This window comes from Pocillopora verrucosa, chromosome 8, assembly GCF_036669915.1.
Source record: "Pocillopora verrucosa isolate sample1 chromosome 8, ASM3666991v2, whole genome shotgun sequence".
NCBI lineage: Eukaryota > Metazoa > Cnidaria > Anthozoa > Scleractinia > Pocilloporidae > Pocillopora > Pocillopora verrucosa.
The window spans coordinates 23,604,627-23,614,478 of NC_089319.1; the positions used below are offsets into that span (position 1 = coordinate 23,604,627).

A 9,852-nucleotide genomic window follows, 5' to 3' on the forward strand; every position below is an offset into this window, starting at 1 on the left:
TGGAAAAAACTGGTTCCCACTGAGATCTTTGGGTGTTTTTCAAAGAACATTCTGAAAAGGTGTTTTTAAAGTGACCTTCTACAACACTTTTGTGTTCAGACATGTTGATGTTGTTTCATAGTAGAGCGAGCGCGTCAGTTTGTTCAAAGTGACAGAAACGTAAGAGTATCCTGAATTCATTTTGCATTGGCATGTTCAAATAAAGCAAACAATGAGGAGTAATATTTAGTTTATGATTTCTAGTATCAACGTACATATACCGCTATCTAATTTATGAGACGGTTAGCCTGGTTCATGCAGGATTACAATTTGACTACTAGTAACAAACATACTTACGTGAACTCAATATCCATCAGAGCAGTTCCTTGATATGTCAGAAAATAAAGGCGGAAGAAATATTAACAATAAAATCAAAATCAAATAGTTTTCCTGTCAATTCTATGTGCGCTTTGACGACAACTTACAGACTTCCCTTTCGGACGAGAAAATTCGAGTTGGTTACCTTTAATGCAATGCACAGAAACCGATGTCAATAAAGAGTATCAACTCATCCATGAGTTCTATATTCCCGTTTGTCTTCAACAAGAAAACGTCGATCGGAGAAAAGCACCCAGTGTTGGACTGAACACTCATTTTCAAAAGGTGAGCCATTGTAAGTAATTCATGAAGTCCTCTTGATCAATAACTTTACGGACTGAAACAACGACTTAGGACAAAGGAAATCGATCACAAAGATGATTAAATTAAAAACTGAGCGCGCCGTTAACATAGAATTCTTAAAGAGTAACATGCCCTAGATGTTCTTCGCTGCGATTGATTGGGATCGATTCCGGCTTCATCCAAAAGCACGTTTTTATTGTTTATGTCTTCATGTATTTTTATTTTGATTCCTTCAGATCAAAAACAAATGACCATGTTTTTCAAGTTCGTTGTGGTTGTTTTGTTAGCCGCCCTGTTCATCGACGAAGCTTCAGCGAATACCTGTCCTCGTTGGGTGAAGCTTAACAAGAGTCCAGTCTGTTTCGGGGCTCGGAATAACCAGTATGGTCGTTTTACCCACCCTCGGAACATCTTCGTGAGCTCCTTCATGTTGGTGCACCGTACAGGATCGGTGACTTGTAATAAAAAACAATACAGCTACTGGGGATGTGCTTCTAATCACCCAAGTCTAAATGTCGTCTTAACGAATCATCAAAATCAATTATTGGCCCCAGCTGTTACCAATGGTGGAGGATGGTACAACCTGGGAGGTTACACCTCCTCGTCTTCTGCCCTCGTGTTCTGTGCTCCTAAGAAGCCCCACTGTATCTTCGCCAATACCGAGCTGCGCCTGTGGTACGGAGAAGATTTACGTGGCAGTACAGAGGGCGACAACGGCGGCCGAACATGCGCAGATGTGTATGGTCTGTTGGTCTAAACTGTTCGTAACAAGAAACCTCGACCATTAGACTGAATAGATCAGTAGTTGCTAAAAAATATTTTTCTTTGTACTTAGCTATCGGAATGAAGAAAAATAAAATCATCGGAGTTGAGGAGACTGGTATTTGTTTTATGACTATAAAAAGCCTATTCATTAAAATAACTATAAACTTAGAGCGGAGTGCTTCCAGTTCTGCACAGTTTCACTTAAAACTTTCAGAGAAAGTCCAAATCAGTGAAGCTTTGTATCATATGACCATTCATAAGTGTGATCCAAAAAAAAAGAAGAAAATATTTGCAAGCATAAATTTAGTCAGCAAAACTGACCTAATTTTCTCACATTTATTTTACAATTGGATCGGAATATCTTCGAAACAAAGTCGACCCCAAATATTGGTGACAATCTGCAAATAATAGGTATCCCCGTTCAGGAAAAGTTTTCGAGCTGTGAAATTAGTGAAAGGAAAAATCAAAAGGCAAGTTTTGACAGAGAAGCATCAATGATTTGTAGAATTTTTAGGTTGAGATACAGAGATACAGAGATACAGAGATACAGAGATACAGAGATACAGAGATACAGAGATACAGAGATACAGAGATACAGAGATACAGAGATACAGAGATACAGAGATACAGAGATACAGAGATACAGAGATACAGAGATACAGAGATACAGAGATACAGAGATACAGAGATACAGAGATACAGAGATACAGAGATACAGAGATACAGAGATACAGAGATACAGAGATACAGAGATACAGAGATACAGAGATACAGAGATACAGAGATACAGAGATACAGAGATACAGAGATACAGAGATACAGAGATACAGAGATACAGAGATACAGAGATACAGAGATACAGAGATACAGAGATACAGAGATACAGAGATACAGAGATACAGAGATACAGAGATACAGAGATACAGAGATACAGAGATACAGAGATACAGAGATACAGAGATACAGAGATACAGAGATACAGAGATACAGAGATACAGAGATACAGAGATACAGAGATACAGAGATACAGAGATACAGAGATACAGAGATACAGAGATACAGAGATACAGTCGAACCCTGATGTCTCAATCCTTCTAATATTTATTTATGGACTTATTTGATTACTCATCTCATATTCATACCTACAATACTCGATCATCCAAATCGCAGCTCTTTAGTACAAAGTACTCTAGACTTAACCTACAAAAAAAAAGGCTTTCTCGCGTGTTGGTGTCAAAATTTGGAATAAGATACCAAAAGAATTCAAAACGTTATCAAAACATTCCTTTAATAAACAAATAAAAACGTCTTTATTTCAGATACTAGATAATGAAGATTCTTATCTTGATGTTGAAAAGATCTCCTCTAAACTTAAGGACTGCATAATTAAAACAAATTGATCCGATTGCTTTCAGTACTAATTTATCTGCTTCTATACTTTATTGAACAACTATTGATGTATTTACCAGTTATGCTTCTCTTTATAATTTAACAATATCTAACTATTTAGTTTTTAATTTTCTTTATATATTGTAAATGTTTGTTGACGATTGACCCGCCTCGAATAGCAAATTTGCTATCTGCGGGTCAACATAATCTAAATTATTTTGTAAAAAAAAGAAAAATAAAGTGTGTGTATAAAGTGTGTGTATTACGCGGGTCTCCATCACTGGAGACTCATTCTTTTGTTTTGGTGTCTTATTGCAACTAGGATTTTACAAGGTTAAGATGTCTATGCAAATATGCCTGTTTATCGCTGACTGAGCGGTAAAACAGTGAACCAAACAAGCCGGTAAGTCACTTTTTTTTTAGAAGCGTAAAAAGCCCATATTTTGGTAAAGCTCAAAACAGAGTAGTGAATCAAAAGAAAACCCGTACTGTTCTAAAAATTAAGAGTTTTCCTTTTCCATATTTTTGTTTTCTTTAACATAATTCTATGAGCTTTTCAATTTTCTTTCACCCATTTTGCGAGAGCAGTTGTTTTATCTGTTTTTCTGCGCGGGAAATTGGCGCGCGGGCGGCCAAATTTGATCCCCTCGCGCATGCTCAATGTTTTGACCGTTGTATTCCTTAGAGGTTAAGTAGCAGCTCTTGCCTTAATATTTGGGTATGGGATTGCAGGATCATATAAACCATCTCCACTCTTCTCTGACCTCGAATCACTTTATTATCTCTATTTTGACAACTTGTTATAAATCGACAGTCTTTCTCTATCAGTAATCATCTCGTTCAGTCTAATGTTCGAGGTTTGTTGATCGCAGTTTAGACCAGCAGACCATAAACATCTGCGCAAGTTTTGCCGCCGTTGTCGCTCTCTGTGTAGCCACGTAAATCTTCACCGTACCACAGGCGGAGCTGGGTGTTGGCGTGGATACAGTGGGGCTTCTTGGCAGCACAGAACACGAGGGCAGAAGATGAGGAGGTGTAACCTGACAGATTGTACCATCCACCATGATTGGTAGCAGCTGGGGCCAATAACTTGTTTTGATGATCTGTTAAGACGACATTTATACTTGCGTGATTTGGATAACATCCCCAGTAACTATAATGTCTTTTATTACACGTCACTGTTCCAGAAAGATGAACGAGCATGAACGAGCTTACGAGGATGTTCTGAGAGTAAGCAAACGCGCCGAACTGACTGTCTCGGGCTCCGAAGCAGACTGGACTCTTGTTTAGCTTCACCCAGCGAGGACAGGAATTTGCTGAAGCTTCGTTGATGAACGCTGTAGCTAGCATGGTGATTAGAGCGAACTTAAAAAGCATGGTGACTTGGATTGATCTGAAGAAGAAGGAAAACAGACAATTGTACACATAGTTAGTAGAAACAGAGTCACTTCGTGAAAAAAAACTGTTGAAATCAAGGGTTTCGACAAAAGTCAGTTATGCGCCGATCAATTCAAAGCCTCAACATCTTCCCGGGCATTTGATTGTCGAACGTGCCGGGGGGGGAAGGGAATCGGGCAATTTGAACTTTGCCTGGCTGGAATGAAATTTTGAACCGGAAGTGTGAAGTCTTTCCGATGGAATACGAGTGCTTCATCTTGAAAATGGACGTGTTTGAAGGTAAACAGTTTACTTTCGCGAGGTAATGGCTCAGAAGATCGTCCCTGATTTTGAATCTTACAAAAAAATGGATCATCAATCCAGCTCTTGGGTGGGCCATTTGAACACAATTTTGGCCTCGAGGGAGGAGAAGGGGGTGGGAATTTTATCAAACCAATCTTCAAAAGTTCAAATGCCCAGGGGGTTGCCCGAGAGGATGTTGAAGCTTTGGGATGATCGACACATTACCTGCAGTAATGACCACTTACTGACGCCTGTTTAGCCTGCGAACAGAACTTCGCGTTCTGGTTCCACCCTCGCCCCCTTTTACAGGCACAGTCGCCTATTACACCCCTTATGCTTATGGCAAAAGTTTTTGAACCCCTGGTTAAAAAATGATCAAATATGAACTCTTGGAATCAATCAAATATCTCAGTTACCTTTTGCAATGGGCGCTGAAGGAACAGAATAAACGAGAAATTTTAGTTTTTACGCTGTAGGTTTCGTCAGCTGCTTGTGATCAGGAACGAAAATCTATACACAGTGAACTGATGACTGATGCGTGCTGTATTTATATGAAACATTGAACATTATAATAGTGTTTAACAGCTCTATTGTTGTAGTGACTCCAATTTTAACTCGTGGCTGTTCAATGGTATATTTTACTAATTGATGTTGATCTTCCACCTTCGTTAAAACGTGATAACAATTTACTTTTGTCTCATTTTTTTCGGCTATCACAGGAAGGTTTGCTGAATCTGCTTTTCAGCTGTAGTTTTCACTGACAAGAACGTTGGATCCACTTAAATCAAATGGCATTTCTTTGATGTCCTTGAGTAACAATTGATTCGGAATGATTTTCAATTTTAAATAAAGCTGGATCAGAATCCATCAATTCTATTAACTTGAGTGGGTAGCTTGGTAATGAGCGGGGGCCTACAAGTATTTCTCTATCTCACATTAGTGACTAGATTATAAAACATCCTTCCATGTTTCGAATCAATTTGTCATTGGAAAGGAGATCTCGAGTGTTAACTTGTTTTTGGAAAGGAGCCCTCTCTATCCTGTTAAACTGATGCATGTTGTATTTGGCGCAACTTATGTATTTAGTTGTAAATAGTACATAATAGCCAAATCGACATGTCTAATTGCTTATGATTCCAATCCATTTGAATGTTTAGTTACTGCTTATAACTTTTACGACAGGTCATCATTCAATTGTGTACCTTGCTAATTGATGTTGTTCTCAGTCACATCTTCGATAAAAGGTTACTTTGGTCATATCGTTTTGGAGTTTGGTGGTGGTTGGTGTTTTATGGACAGCAGAGTTAACTTTCTTCTTACAAAGTTAATCCTTTGTAGCTTTTGTTCATAGGAAGAAGAGAAGAAGAGAAACTTTAAGTGTCTTAATAATGTTTTTGAATAATTCTCATAGCTGTCTGACCACAGAGGCTTTCTTCATGTCCTGTTCATATTTTGATTTTGTTAATGTTTGATATGCGAAAAAAATCATCAAATTTTCATGAACAGTTCGCAAGAATCTGCTTCACAACGAATGAACCCTTAATTACGTGTCCAAGGTGTTGCTTAGCAAACTGACTGGAACATAACCTTGTCCCCATAGTTTTTACTCTCCCTCTCTCGCAAAGTTGACTAGAAGACACACGTAAAGTTGTCCTATTCAGATTGGTAAAGGACTTCGTGCTTTTTCACTTGTGAAAATCTGTATGGTTTGCTTCTCGTTGCCACAAATTTTTCTTTAGCACCTGATATTCCATTTCTAGTTTTTTTTGTTAATTTCGTATTATATTTGTCTCAATACTCTTCTGTTTCGAGCTTTTTTACTTTAACAAATGCCCCAGCTGGAAAATTGAAGTGAGACGAGAACTTTTTTAACATTATTATGATTCACGGGATTAATTTTGTTACAAATTCTCCTTAATTTTCTAGTCTTCTAAACAAATGTGGTCGGATATGGTCAGTATTGGTTTTAATTTCATGGATGTAGATGTAGAACATATGACTTGTAGAGGGCCACTTTGTTACGAAACAAAAGATTACAGTTTATAGTCTCTTGTTACGAAAGTATGTAGGAAGCGAAAGATCTTAGTCGATTAAATTTGAAGCATCAATGGTGGAAGATCTTGCGCAGCCCTCAAAGGGGAAATCGGGGCCACTTTTACGAGGGAAATAAACCGCAGTTTATTTAAGGCGCGAACTGAATCACTTTTATGAATATGACATAAAAATTAGCCGCAAGACGCTTAAATGGTTCATTCATATGTCTCATGCAGTTGTGCGAGCGGTCGGGAGCGCGGTAAATCGCACAAGCGCCGGCGGGAAAAAATTGAGTCTACGCTCTAATTTCGCTGCTCGAAAATCCGATTTCGATGGGAATGTGTAATTTTTGGAGATTGTCACCAATTTTTGGGTCAACTTTGTGACATAAATATTCTTTTCTTTTTAAACAAATTTGATAAGATTTGATCAGTTCTGCGAACTAAATTCACCTTTCCAGAGATTTCCTCTTAGATCATACGAATAGAGCATAAGTTCGCTGATTCCGTCTTTGGCTGAACTTTTAAATGAAACTGAAAGCATTGAGCCTCTAATCAGCGGGGTTTTATGGTAAGAAAACAAATACCAGTCTCCTCACCTCGAATAATTTTATTTCCCTTATCAGTTGTAATCATGTAGTACAAAGATAACATTTTTCAGCATTTACTGATATATTCATTCTAAAGTTCGAGGTTTTTTAGATCACTGATTAGGCCAACGCATCATACACATCTGCGCAAGTTTTTCCGCCCTTGTCGTTCTCTATGAAACCACGCAAATCTTCTCCGTACCAGAGGCGGAGCTCGGTGTTGGCGAAGGACAGTGGGGCTTCTGAGGAGCACAGAACACGAGGGCAGAAGACGAAGAAGTGTAACCTGCCAGTATTCTGATTTGATGATCTGTGAGGATGACAACAAGTCCATGGTGATTTGGAAAACAACCCCAGTAGCTGTATTGTTTTTTATTACAAGTCACCGATCCTGTACGGTGCACGAACAGGAAGGAGCTCACGAAGATGTTCCGAGGGTAGGTAAAACGACCATACTTGTTACTTCGAGCCCCGAAACAGACTGGACTCTTTTTAAGCTTCACCAAACGAGGACAGGTGTTCGCTGTAGCTTCGTCGATGAACAGGATGGCTATCAAGACAACCACAACGGACTTGAAGAACATGGTCATGTTTGATCTAAAGATAATAATGAAAAGGTAAGGTATGAAAAAAGGGATGCTTTCAGTTAAGGCCGCGATCGATCACGGCGAAGAAAATCATGATTATATTACTTTTGAGTATTCTGTTTTAACGGCACGGTTTTAAATTTTATCACCTAAGACATCAAATAATTTTGTCCCAAGCAGTTGTTCCAAACCGTAAAGTTATTGATCAAGAGGATTTCGTGGATAACAATTACTTACCTTCTAAAAATGAGTGTTTAATTCAACACTATGTTCTTTTCTTCGATCGACTGTTTCTTGTGGAAGACAACCGGGAATATAGAACTCATGGATGAGTTGATACCCTTTATTGACATCCATTTCTGTGCATTGCATCAAAGGTAACCAACTCGAATTTTCCTGTTGTATAGCGATGTCTGTAAGCTGTCGTGAATGCGTTCATAGAAATGACGCGACATTAAGCGATTGTTTTTAATGTTAATATTTTTCCCCCTTAATTTTCTGATATATCTGGAAACTCTGACAGACAATGACGATGACTCCCTGGCTCTTGGAAGGTAAAGTACAAATTCTGAGTATTTCCAATTTCTCTAAAGTAGGTCACCTGAAATCAAATTGTAACCCCGAGTACCAACCGTTTCATCAGTTAGAACGTTGATACTGAAAGTCATTAATTATACATTTACTCCTTATTGTTGTCTTCATTTGATCATACCAATGCAAAATGAGTTCAGAATACTTATACGCATCTGTTGCCTTGAACGAACTTACTTCCTCGCTCTGATGAAACAACACCAACGCGTTTGAAGATAAACGTCAGTTTGAAAACACCCATGCTGAATTTCATTCGAAAAACAATAAAAGATCTCAGTGGCAACCAGTTTTCTATTTTGTATTAGATCGGCATAGAAAGACTAACACTTCTTTTCCAAGAGTAATTATGATAAGTCTGAATTTACGAGTAACAAATTATTTATGTCAGGCGGAACTGTTAGGGTTCGTAGCCAGTCCAGTTTGCATTACTTGTAGAAGATAAATACAGGGTCTCAGTTACGAAAACTAACACCTACGCTGTAAACTGTAATTACTTTTAACTTATTTCCGTGTCCAAGAGTTTCGATGTTGAAATATTTTGTACTCTCGGTTCCTCGCTTTATCAGTTTTTTGTCACAAGATATAATATTCTTCGTGAACTGATATCGCTAATTACTCCTCGAGATTCTTTTTATATTTTTTCTTTTCTTAGGGAATACCGGACGACTTGACATGGAATAGACTTACGGCGGCTAAGAGAATATAAACTATTTGTACTATCTTGCGGTGGCTTGATATTTGAAGCAAATAGGGAACAGTTAAGACGCAGTCTCTCTCAAAGCGATTCGGTGTATTTCGGTTTAAAAAATCGATTTCTTTCAAACTTTGCCCATGAATCTGACTTAGTAGCTCTTAGTTTAGCCCAGTTTCCATGTTCCAGATGGCGCTCAATATGGCTGTGAGCCGTAATTTCCCACGCAAAATAAATTGCAATCTCATGATTGGAAACCCTAACCAAGTTTACATGCAAAATTTAAGCGAAATCGGTGAACCTACCTGTTTGACCTGCTCCTACATTTACGGACTACCACTCTCAACAACCGGTTTAATATGCCTTGCACGGTATCTCAGGGAATTATTTACGACAGTGCGATGTTGTACACATTATTGACTTAGTAGCTCGTAGCAGTCTTGAACCCCGAAAAAGTATATTGCATTTCACTGTAGAAGCGCCTCTTGAACAAAAGGGATGCGGTTTTCTGGTGACTTAAGGGCTTGCTTCCCTTTTACAAGTTTATACAGATAGGTTTTTTTATTATTATTATTTAGACATGTTTTTCTTTTTTTTTTTCCCGAAAGTACGAAGGCTTAACGAGAGGATTATAATATTGCAAATAAAATTCAATTTACTCATGCTCACACACCAACAGACACACAAACTACACACACAAATTGTAATGACGATGAATTTAACTTACAAAGCTAGGGATATATTATTTAAACAAAGTATAGCTGACATCGTAATTGATAGTTACAGATTCAACACCATACGATAAAAAAATTCAGCTTCCTCGATCGCCTCTCGATGACCATGTTTCACCTAGAATATTAGCAGCA

The 9,852-nt window shown here is 38.2% G+C and overlaps 1 long non-coding RNA gene across 1 annotated transcript; it reads left to right on the forward strand.

The window, feature by feature from the left end:
• Positions 1 to 472: 472 nt before the first annotated feature.
• Positions 473 to 1,537, forward strand: LOC131776704 (uncharacterized). Its single transcript, XR_010718547.1, has 2 exons — positions 473 to 642; positions 897 to 1,537. It is a non-coding gene; the product is annotated as an uncharacterized lncRNA (long non-coding RNA).
• Positions 1,538 to 9,852: the final 8,315 nt, after the last annotated feature.